This window comes from Myotis lucifugus, unplaced genomic scaffold (assembly GCF_000147115.1).
Source record: "Myotis lucifugus unplaced genomic scaffold, Myoluc2.0 scaffold_3, whole genome shotgun sequence".
In the NCBI taxonomy this organism is placed as follows: Eukaryota; Metazoa; Chordata; class Mammalia; order Chiroptera; family Vespertilionidae; genus Myotis; species Myotis lucifugus.
In genome coordinates this window covers 2,988,472-3,001,196 of record NW_005871051.1, presented here as the reverse complement: position 1 = coordinate 3,001,196, position 12,725 = coordinate 2,988,472, and positions in this window count along the sequence as shown.

The following is a 12,725-nucleotide window of genomic DNA, read 5'->3' as shown; positions in this document are numbered from 1 at the left end:
CAGAAAACACATGTTCCCCTTTAATTACAGAAGCATCTCAGGATTGAAGTTATGGAGAAGAGGACTTACTACGTTAGCTACAAGGTCAAACAAAGTATTTAGTAGGCGAAGCCTTGCTGGAGAGAATGCACGCTCAACCTTTGATCAGGAGAGAGGACGGCCTTACAGCATGTTCTTTGGAAAGATTACCAAAGTAAATAAAGAGAAAGTTTTCAGCTGCTCCAGGCAATCATGAAAACACGACATATCTATGTGATTACCTAGCAGAGTCAAAGAGCATTTTATGGGGCAAATAAAAAGCCCAGAGGGAAGTCAGTGCCAATGGCCTTTAAGCCACCTGAACGCGATGAAGCACATTCCCAATGTCCTTCAACATAAGGTCGAGAATGAGAGCTTTCGAGACGTTGGCTTACAATGAGCACACTCCCAGAATTCCTGGGGTCATTGGGATATCTCTTCAAATAAAAATTAATCAATTTTTATGTTATTGCTTTACCTTGTGGGAGAGGAAAATGACGAAGTTACCAACTGAAAATATGGCATACAGAATAGCTTTTTAGTAAAACCTGGTTTCACAAAGAAACTGGGTTACTTTCCAAGCATGTGTAATTTATTTAAGCTTTAATACATGAATAAATTATTGTTTGTTGCAAAAATATCAAAATTTAAGGTATTCTATGGTGAAAGAACAGTTCTATAGGGGGAAAAGAATGAAGAGTTTTCTCTCTGATTTGCAGGTGAATATATCTCCCTCTAGTGTTCAAAGTGACCAAATGCAATCATTGTGTTTTTCCAGATCTGGTTGTGATTAGTCAAAGGTCAATGTGTGGTAATAAAGCAGCGCTGTTATTTGTTTTTATGGGACTTGGTCCATATATAGCTCAGTATTTTCACAAACAAATACCACATGCATGAACTGTCAGCCGCGTTTTGTAAGGTTCTTTTGTATCTAAGGTATCTGTTGCAACTCTAACTTTGTACTTGCGTAACTCTTTGTTAAAAGGTTGACAAAATGTGTCTTTTTTTTAATATGTAATTTTTAACTTTTAAGTTTCCAGGAAGAGAAAGCGAGAGCCTGGGGCTTGGTCCTGAGACCACCATTGTGTTTGTTTCTCTTTATTCTTTCTATCCCTTAAGTGTTCCATCTCATCTCATGGCTTCAATGACCATCTGTCTATGGATAAACTTCTAAAACTACACCTTCACCAGAGCTGCCCCCAAGTTGTGGAGCTTCCTACCTCCTCAGCATCTCACTTGTATGTTGAACAGGCATCTCAAACTAGGAATCTGGAAATCAATTAAAAAAAACAACAACACACTTTCAGCACGTGTCCTCCTACCCCTCCCTGCTTTTCCCATCCTAAAAGTTCTAGCATTTACCAAGCAGCTCAGACAAGACACCCTAACAATTGTTTCGCCCTATTCTCATTCCTTCCCTCTAGTCTAGTCCATCAGCAAGTCCTATCAGGTTTTCCTCCAAAATATACCGACGATTTGTCACCTTCTTTTCTTTCTTAAATATATTTTATTGATTTTTTACAGAGAGGAAGGGAGAGGGATAGAGAGTTAGAAACATCCATGAGAGAGAAACATCCATCAGCTGCCTCCTGCACACCCCCTACTGGGGATGTGCCTGAAACCAAGGTACATGCCCTTGACTGGAATCGAATCTGGGACTCTTCAGTCCACAGGCCGAAGCTCTAGCCACTGAGCCAAACTGGTCAGGGCTGTCCCCTTCTTTTCATATCCATTACTTCCCCCAAGTTCAAGCCCCACTGTTACTTCCCTGACCTACTCCTATAGGCTCTTTTTTTTTTTTTTTGAAGCATGAGTAGGAAGTTTATTTTATTTTATTTTTAAATATATTTTGATTGATTTCAAGGAGACGAAGGGAGAGGGAGAGGGAGATAGAAACATCAACAATGAGATAGGATCATTGATCAGCTGCCTCCTGCACGCCCCCTACTGGAGATCAAGCCCGCAATCCAGGCATGTGCGCTGACTGGGGATAGAGCCATGACCTCCTGGTTCATAGGTTGATGCTCAACCACTGAGCCACACTGGCTGGGCTTATTTTACTTTTTTACTGAATTTATGTGGGTGACATTGGTTCGCAAAATCATACAGGTTTCAAGTATACAACTCAATAAAACATCATCCATACTGCATTGTGCACCCATCACCCAAAGCAAAGTCTCTTTCTGTCCCTATTCTCTCCGACTTTGTGTGCCTCCCCCTCCCCCAACTCTCCTTTTCCTCTGTGTTTTCTGGTTGGAGATATATATATATATATATATATATATATATATATATATATATATATATGATTTTGCTTACTCCCTTCACCTTCTTTCATCCTGTTCCTCAAACCCCCATCCCTTTGACAGCTGTCTGTCTGTTCCATGTATCCATGCCTCTGTTTCTATTTTGTTCATCAGTTTATTTTGTTCATTAGATTTGCCAAGATCTAGAAATGGCCCGCCCGAGTGCCCATCAGTAGATGAGTGGATTAAAAAGCTGTGGTACATCTACACCATGGAATAGTACTCAACTATTAAAAAAAAAGGGGGGGGGGAATATTTCCTTTTGAGACTGCATGGGTGGCCCTGGAGATGATTAACTAAATGCAGTAAGCAATAGGCTCTTCATTGGCCTTCCTGCTGCCCCTCCTGCTCCTTCCAAGTCATGGTTTCTCCACCTTATTACAATAAGATCCTTCCTCCCTGTGTTCCTGGCTTCCTTCAGGCCCTGAATGCATCAGCTCCTGCCCATATCCAGGCTGCCCACCAGCCCCCACTCCCCCCACTTGCTGGGAACCCCATCCTGGCATCTCTGAAGGGCCGGCTCCTTTGTTGTCATTGGAGTCTCAGCTCAAATGCCTCCTCTTTGGAGAGATCTCCCCGTGTGATTCCCTTGCAATCTCTCCCAGTACCTGTTTTCTTTTCTCCTTATGTTTTTAGCACCTGAAATAATAGCACATAAATAATTTAGGAGTGTACTTATTGTTTTCTGGCCCATCGCAGGTACTCAAGAAACATTTGTCAGCTGAGCAAAATGAGGAAGATGAGGACGAGTGTTTGCCTCATCTTTGGAGTATTATTTCCCAAAGAGAGAAAGGCGTGTCTGTCTGTTCCATGTATCCATGCCTCTGGTTCTGGACCCTGCTGTAGGTTGATTTTCTCAGCCTCATACCCCACAAGAATGAAAAGGAGCACCTTTAACTCACACACACTTCTTCCTTCCACACATGCTCCCATTGCAAAAGCAGGAGGCCCTGGCCGGTTTGGCTCAGTGGATAGAGCATTGGCCTGCGGACTGAAGGGTCCTGGGTTTGATTCTGGTCAGGGGCACATGCCCAGGTTGCAGGCTTGATCCCCAGTAAGGGACGTGCAGGAGGCAGCCAATCAATAATTCTGTCTCATCATTGATGTTTCTATCTCTCTCTCCCTCTCCCTTCCTCTCTGAAGTCCATAAAGAAATATATTTTTTAAAAGCAGGAGGTAAAAATTAAGTAGAACAAATTATGTAAGTCAGAGCTCAGCAGCTGCACAAGCTTACACGTTATAAAGGAACATAAAATATCTTCTCATAAAAGTTTCCCGAAGAATCAGCACAAATTTGGGCCTACAATCCTCAGGCAAGCATTTGGTTCATGTCTCATAAAATCATTTTAGCAAAAAACACCCAAACCACGAGAGAAAACACACGACCATAAATACAATGGAACCTGACACCCGGGGAACCAAAATATCAGCCCGTCAATTTCTGTTCTCCATTCGGTCTCTCATGCTGGGTTCACTGAGGTACAGTTTCTGTTCCCAAACACCTTCCCCCAGAACGGACTTCCCCGTTTGTAGATTTGCAAGTCAAAAGCACACAGATGGGGCTCAGCCCAAATGAAACACAGGGCATAGGGGAGCCTTTCAAGGAGACAAGCAACAGGGGTGATAGGTGCCTTTCTTTAATTTGAGGGACCCAGGGGTCTAACACAGATGACCTAAAATTCATTTCTATCATTAAAAACTTTCAAGGAGACAAGCAACAGGGGTGATAGGTGCCTTTCTTTAATTTGAGGGACCCAGGGGTCTAACACAGATGACCTAAAATTCATTTCTATCATTAAAAAATATATACAGTGGGGCCTTGACTTACGAGTGTCCCGAGAACGAATTAAACTCGTAAGTCAAGGCCACACTGTATATCGATTCTTGTCAGGGTTTTGAGCTGACCTTACCCGGAGTGGTGAGGACAGGAGTTCCATCTCAGCCTGGGTCTGGCTGGCGACCTTGAGGCTCACTGTGAGAATCACCATGGGGATTCAGTCCCAGGGGGCCCGTTTCTCTTGCCCACAGGGACCACAATAACCGACAAATACAAAAGAAGTGTCTTTGCCAATTTTCATGGAATTGTTTTACATTCCCAAGTTCTGGCCGGGGGCCCTGCAGCAGACGCACTTAGAGGCAGGGTTCTGGGAAATGAGGACGGGCCCAGGGGAGCTTGCCAGGGAGCGTTAGCAGAGACAAGGAGAAAGTGGGGCTACCCCACCCTTGTTTATCTCAGTCAGTGACCCCGCAGAGGACGAGGGAGGGGAGGCCGCCCCGTGGGGGAGGGTGGGAGGGTGCGTGCTGGCTTTTCAGGCTCCTGTCTGTGGACCTGTGGCTGTGATCAGTCTACCTGGGTGGGCCTGCTCCTATGGACAGTGCCCTCGGTGAAGCGACCCACTGGGTGTTGGGTGCCTGCCAAGAACCCAGAATTCCTCCTAAATACCTGGGAACTGCTGGGACTCGCTCGTGGCCTCACTGTCACTTAACCAACCACACCTCCCATCTCTTGGTTGCTGCCTGTGGTGGGAGCCCTGCAGGGGATTTTTCTGCCTCTCATTCTTCCTAAGTGCTGTTTGCTGCTTCTTGGCTGACTCCGCCTTCCAGTCCTCTGCTGGCTCTCAGATCTTGTCAAGGTGCCCATGAGAGCACTCTGCGTCTTCCCCCCGGGCTCCTGACCCGACCCCTGCCTCCAGGTTTTTACTCAATGTTGTCTCTCCCTGAAGGCTCTGGTTCTTGGTGGGGGGGTCAGTTCTTCCAGCTTCAGGAGACGGGGTCTGCAACATTTATCCTCTGTTTTCCAGTAAAAAAAAATTATTACTAGTGTTGAGCTTGCAGCATCTCCTCTCCTTGTCTCCTGTTGGCTCACAGTTTTCTTCACTCTCCTACTTCCACATCCATGGGGCAGCCATCACCTTAGTCATTAATTCTTTGAACTTCCAAGGCCAAAAGCCTTCCCTTGGCCACCCTTGTCAATGCCTGGAATTGCGTCCCTTCTGAAATCAGAGTCAAGACCCTCACTCCTCTCCTCTCTGTTGTGACACCTGTCACTCTTACTGAGATCCCTACCCACGCCATTTAACAGGTCTTTCCTTCTCTATTGATGTTACGTTCTAAAATTCTTTTTCTTTTTTTAAATGTTTTTATTGATTTCAGAGGGAGAAAAGGAGAGAGAGAAACATCAATGATGAGAGAATCATAGATCAGCTGCCTCCAGCACGCCCCCTACTGGGAATCAAGCCCACAACCCCCGCATGTACCCTTGACCGGGAATAGACTGTGACCAGGTTCATAGGTTGATGCTCAACCACTGAGCTACACCAGCCTGGGTGAGATTCTTTATTTTAACTTCACTCTTACAAATTCTCCCTCCCCTGGCTCTATTGTTGTTGAAGGAGGTCATCGAGAGGATGTGACCACCAGTTGACCTGTCACTTGGACCAGGACAATTGGAGGCTCCTCACCACTGGCCCCCTCTGCTTAGAGTGTACAGCCTGCCCACTGTTCTCACAGCGGGAGCCACTTTCAAGGACGTGACCTTGAGAGAGCAGCGTGTTATTGAGACCATCTGGATGGAACATGTGACTAAAACCCATTGAAGCCTCTGTGTAAGTTTGAAGACTCTGGCGGGCAGGTGCAGAGATCTACTTACCTTCCAGCCACCCAAGACACGCCTCATGGGTAAGTTCCCTTGTTTATGAAAGCTGCCCCCTCTCCCAATCGGAGTGATCTGCCTCTTTCTTCTGTTCTCCCTGTCTTCTGTGTCCAGGGACCAGTTTTCGAGCCAACAATTGGCATCAGTCAGGAGACCAAGGAAATGGGTCTTGGGAAAGAGGCATCCACAGGAGAAATCCCGAGTCATCCATTGGTCTTCATGTGGGGAGGGGTTGTTAGATGCTTGTGGACCACCATGTGAGTACGGGGACTCCCCTAAAACACCAGCTGGTTTGATGAGCTGAGTTTGAGGAACTGTGCAGAGCACCCTGAGACAAAGAAACCCAAACTCATGGGGTCTACTGTGGGCTATTCAGTAGTTGGCCACTGATGGCCAATTAGAGGTTGACTCTTGAGTTAGAAGGTTAGGAGAAGAGCTGAAGTTAGAGAAGAGCGGGCGGTTGTCTACGACTCCGCTAGCTTCGGGGCTGGCAGCCAAGGTGATAGAGCAGGATAATTGAAGATCTTCATGTGCCGTCTTGCAAAGCTAGAAACAAAAATCATTCCCCCTGACTCCCCCCCAAAAACCAACCCAATTATACTAGAAATATGGGATTGATAATACTAGACCCGGATAGTCATTCTGTCACATTAAAAAATAGCAACTGGTTTGGCACTGACGGGTTGCACTGCCCAGGTATTTATTGTTGCCCCGGACGGGACTCTATGGTTGTCTGGCACAGATCTGTGGCATGGTTTCCACCTAGATGGTTGGTTTGCTGCACCTTGGGTTTTCCCTGGACAGAGGGAGGCTCCTCCCCACGGTGACAAAAATTACCAACCGTCCTCACCTCAAGGCCAGGTGGGCATGGTCTGTGTTCCACTGTACGGTCATTTATCCACCTGCTTGTCCCGTCCATGGGCCTGAGGATGTTATAGCAGCACCCCCAGAAGCCCTTACTAAATGCACCCAGCAAACCTGACACGAGAGCCCGCAAAGCCCGTCTTGACTGAACACTAAATGATCTCTGATGACAAAGCTGTCCTCCAACCGAGACGGCCTCGGACATTATTTCCAGCTCACCAGGGGGCCCCTGTCCACTACCCAACAGAATGTTATGTGTTCACACCTGAGAAGTCTGTTCATGTGTCATCTTTATGAAATCACACGAGGACACAAGTGAATGCCCCGGTGATCCCACCCCCAGCCCAGGGGCACTTACTAAATCGGTGATGTGGGTGTGATTGCACCCTGCAGCGGAAGGCTATCCGTCCCGTGTCCCCCAGCGCCCCAGCTGCTCCAGCCACCTGAGACTCTGAATTGGAATAAGTGAGTTGGAAAGTCACTGTCTTACTTGTTTGCACGAATCTTTCTTACATGTATGCACAGCTCACATTCATTTCAATGCCTAATATCAGAAGGAGTTTAGGTTGTAGTTTAGAAGTCTGGTGGTGGTTTTGTGACCAGAAATATGCTGTAGGAACGTCAATTGGCCAAGGGTAGCATCGATTTCATTGTGCATCACTTTGCGTAAAGCTCCAGTTTCCGAGACCCCTACCCGCTGGGCGAAAAGAGGACTCCCTGTCCTCAGGTCCCAGCGACCTCTGGCCACCTCCTGTCAGTTCTCTGCAGGCTCCCCTCGTGTCCAGTTCTTAAATGTTGTTATTTTAAAACCAGGTTTTCCTCTGTTCTAGTTCCACACCCTCCCGGAGGTCTCCTCGGTGCTCAGGGATTTCAGTGTCATTTGTATGTTAATGAGCCTCCCAGGCCAGTTCCCAGCCAGCTTCCGGGCTCTCCTGGGAGCCACAGGGGACCGGAAGTGGAACCAGCCGGCCTGTTGCTTAGCAACCAAGCTGCCGGGACGCTAGGCAGCCCGGCGCTGAGAGCGGAGACTGCAGGCCCCTCTCCAGGAGGCTTTCCTTTCTTGTCTGAGGGTCCCGGGCAGCCGTCCGATCGGGGAGCCCCTGGTGCCCCACGCGTCCTGCAGCCATGAGCCGCGAGCAGGTGAGCAGGCCCCCCGCCGTTCAAACGTGATGAAAGCCGCGTCCTTCAGACCCCCCTGCTGTGCCCCGCGGGGTGCAGCCTCCCTCACCCCAGCTGTGCGGTAGGTGCTGATGCCTTCCCTGAACGCTCTTGTGTGTCCTTATCCACCGTTGGTCCTGGATGTTGTCGTCACAACTGTGGGTGCAAAGGGGCCGCATGCTTCCCTGACCAGCTCAGGGAAGGCCGCCGGGCAGAGACTTTAACCACAAAGGGTGGTCTGGTGTCAAAACGATTTTAACTGCCCCGCGGAGTGGCTCCAAACTATGAGCAGAGCAGTTTAAACTATAGCCCAGGGTGTTACCAGGGCTAATGGGGGTGTGTGTTTGGGTCTCGGGAAGCTCAGTGGGAGTTGGAGTGGGTTTGGACTCTGGGTTAGAATCCAAGCCCCTTCTTAGCTGTGCAACTTCGGGCAAATCCTTTCACCTTTCTCAGCCTGCTCTGCAGAGGGGAAAATCAGAGTAACATCTCCTCCTTTCTAAGGTTGTTGTGAAGTTCAAATAAGACGCTATCCCAGTGGTTCCCCCCCTTTTTTGGCCATGCCCCACTTAAGCATCTCTAAAATCCTGATGTCCCCACCGTGACATAAAATTCTTATTATTCAAAAAGTGAACTCCTATTCACATGGAAGAAGCCTAAAAGGCCATTAACTTGGTCTAAACAAGCTTCCAAAGAACATGGCATCCATGAAAGAGAAAAGTAAAAGAACGAAAGAACAGTTGAAGTACTGACGACGAAATCACTAAGAAATTGTTTTAAAAATAATAATATAAAGTGATATGAAAAATAGCAAATAAAGTTTCAAAACATATAATAGAGAACTGAAATGCATAAATATGCCACAATATATATATTTATATGCTGTATATAAGGCTCCTAAAACCATAAGAAATGCAAAAAAAAAAAATCACTGTTAATATCCCATGCTTCAATTGCCCACCTTAAAAATCAAATTGCCCCCCTGTGGGGCATGTGCCCCATGTTGGTAACCACTGTACATACCATACCACACCACACGTGAAAGAAAGGGTTTGGTAAGTGGTAAGTGGAAATTTATTTTCTTAGGAAAACATCCCCATGGCAGAGTAATAAAAGATGCATGTGGCAATGGGTACATTTCAGAACTCTATTGAATTTAAGAGCAACAGTAAACGAAAGAACCTTTTGAATGCCAGAACAGAATGGGAAGGCCTTAAGCCTGGGCATTACTCTGGCTAAAAACAACTCCAGCTCTCTAAGATGACTATGGAAAAGGCCCCTGAGCAACCTGAGTAGGAAACAATTGCCTTTAAGCCTCCAGCTTTTGCTGAGCTCCTTGGTTTTGACACCAAACTATAATTCTTTTCAATGCTTCATCATGTTTTGTTGTCTTGGAGTTTATTGTGGAGATGGTGTTAAAAGGTGATTTATTCCCCTCTCCACTGGGTTGTAGATTACTAACCAGAAAAGACACTAATTGATCAAATGAGTAGTTAATGCCTAACTGATGAAGAAAATTTGTTTTCATTTTATTGAAACGTGTGATACATCAAGAGCTAAGAAACAGATCCACCTACCGTTTACCATGACTAGTAAAAGAATAAACAAACAACCAAAAAAATTGAGATACAGGTTATTTGGAAACGAAGCAATTAGATGAATAGACTGTGCTGCCTTTTTCCATGTGGTATTGCAACTAAAGTCCCTTAAAGAATTTGTCACCATCACCATCAATACACATTCAAGCAACTTATTTGCTTGATGCCCATTTCAGTCTTGGGCCTGATCTTGAATCATATTCTACGTTGTTAAAATTTACAACACATGTTTACCACATTTGCAATGGTATTTCTGAATAGCTATTATTTCACAAAGCCCGTAACTGACCCATTTACAATGAAAAAAAATCCATTATAAGCTTGTTGGCAGCTACGTTTTAAGTTTTGCTTTATTTTAATAGAAGTAATGTTTAGAAATGACACCATCACCCCTTTCCCCTCCTCCCAAAGGACCTGCATTTCTTTGAGAGGCGGTGGGATCCTGTAAGAATGGGCCTGAGCCATGGAGGATCCTCTCTGTCTTCAGGATACTATTCTCAAACAGCAGAGGGCCCCCTCTCACTGCTTTGGTTGATCTGTAATTTTAAAACTCTTGATGCTCTCATTTATGCTAATTTTGAGTGTAGCTGTCCTTTTGAAAGAATGCAAGTTTTTATATTTTAACCTAAAAACATGGAATGGATTAAATTTTAGAAATGCCATTTTATGGGATGGTTACTCATGTGCTCATTTAGTTTGAAGAAGTGCGCAGGTGCTAATTCGTATTTGCTGAAGGAGATCTGAGCATATTCATCTCACTCGTGGAAGGTGGTGATGAGGCATTTCTCAGAATTATCCGTCTGAGTTCTTAGGTATTTAAAATACATATGTCTTTTACAACTGCTCGTCTCATTTTTAAAATTAGTTATAAAATGAAGCATTTTGGGTTTCAGTTGAAGACAGATTCTGGTCATTTGATGAGAGTGGTCAAATCTGGATTATATGAGGTTTGCAATGTCCCTTCCTATAGGCAAGTAGTTCAAAATAAGCACACAAAAAAAAATTAGATGCAAAACCAGACTACTTAAGGAACACCTGGATTCTTCAGCTAGTTTGATGTTGGTAATGTCAACTCACACCAGTGAGGATCCAAGCAGGAACGATGCGTATTCAAAAGGACTTACTTGAAGAAGATCTGCAAGGAGACCATTTGCTGAGGTGTGGGCAAGGCCAAGGAAGGAACCAGCAAGCATGAGGAGGCATTGAAGGATTCATAGCAATTGCAAGCCATTGCCACGCCTAGGACTCACCGGCCAAAGAAAATGAACCCCACCCTCGTGAATGAGGGCTGGGGCTTGGAATGGGGGCTCCCTGGCGGGGGCTGAGCACTGGAGGAGGTCAGCCACTGTCAGGAAGATGGGGAACCGGGAGTACCAGGAAAGAAGCAGCCTAGACTCTTACTCCTCCTGCTCTCTCGCTCTCTGGCCTCCTCCTCTGGTGCCTCTCCTTGCTTAGTCCCTGCCAGAAGCCAGGGGGCTGGAACCCATCTGATGCCCCAACATAGCACGCAGCCTTCCAGCCACAGAGCAGGAAGAAAAATGTGCAGCTGTGACTGCGGCAAACAGGAAACATCATGGACGTTACTACAAGTAGATGCGGCTTCAGAGACATCTCCCCGCTGAAACGTCTAAAGAACAAAACGAACGGACGAACAAAATAGATCCACAGACACGTGGGACAGACCGCTGAATCTCAGAGGGAAGGCGGGGGTGGGTGGGGAGAGATTAACCAAAGAATTTATGTGCGTATATGCTTAACCCATGGACACAATGGTGTGGTGAAGGCCTGGGGGGGTGAGGGCAGGTGCAGGCTGAGAGGGGTCAATGGGGAGAGAAGGGGACATCTGTAATACTTTCAACAGTAAAGATAAATTTACTAAATAAATTACATAATGCGCCAAAAAAATCCATTGGGATTAAAAGTTTTTAAGTCAGTTGTTTGGATTCTGTAATGCATTTTCCATCCAAATTCTTTGTTAGAATAAGTGTAACCAGAGAGGTATAAGGCACTCGTGAAGACTGTTATAAAATGTTCTTGAAGGGTATACTTTAGGATCTGAATAAAGAAAGAAATGTACTCATGAAGGATAAGAGTCAACACTATTATAATGTCAGTTTTCTCCAAGTTCTTCTAGAAAGTCAATATGTTTGTATTAAAATTCCAAAAACTCTCATGCAATGAAATTCACATGGTAGACTAAAGGTCAAGACTATGCATAATTTTTTTAGAATAGCAAAGAGAGAGAGTTGCCTTATAGATTTCAAGAGTTATTGTGAAATCCTAGTAATTTAGACAACATGATACAGTTTACAGATAGACAAGGATGCCAATGGAATTACATAAAAGCACAAAAACAGATAGGCACCCATGCGTTTTTATTATATGCATATACCTTCACACACTGTATGGATGTGTGTGTGATCCAGTAAATATGTGTGTATGCCAACAGACATGTATTGAACCATCTTTTGTAATGGAGAAACCTGACAAGGGAATGGAGTGGATAAATTGCATTATATTCCTAAGGCAGAGCGTATTCTACAGCGATGAAAACCAGTGAGGGAAGAATTAATGTGGGAGGGGAGAAAACCACCTGCCTGCCTGCAGGAAAATTTAAAAGGGGGTTCCCTGCGTGATGCCAGGGAGACCTGCTGGAAAGCTGTCCTGATGGGTAACAGCGACCCCTGCTGGAGGGTGCCTGCCACTGGGTCTGCCACAGGCCACAGGGTGGGCAGGTGCCCACCGGCAAGGATGCTGACCATGGGCAGCCACACCCTGGAAGCCAGGAGGAAAGCACTGTGCCCAGGAAGAAAGTTCCCTTCCTCCGACCGTCTCTTTTTGAACCCTCTCTAAACATTGTGCCGGCTGGAGAAATGTTTATGGAGTCTTCGTCCAGGATCACCAAGGAGGGCAAAGACATAGATTTGATGATGAGCTGCAAGAAATTGCCAAGTGTCCAAAGCACAATTCGTGTGATCTGTTTTAGAAGTCGAAACACCATTCTCAGCAGGGCTGCTTCTTACCGAGGTGGGATTCCTACCAGAGAAGTATCATCTCTACCTCAAAGAAGGGAAAGGCATTCTTCTCTAAAACTTACTCTGAAAGTACAAACGTCACTCACAGCAATTTGAG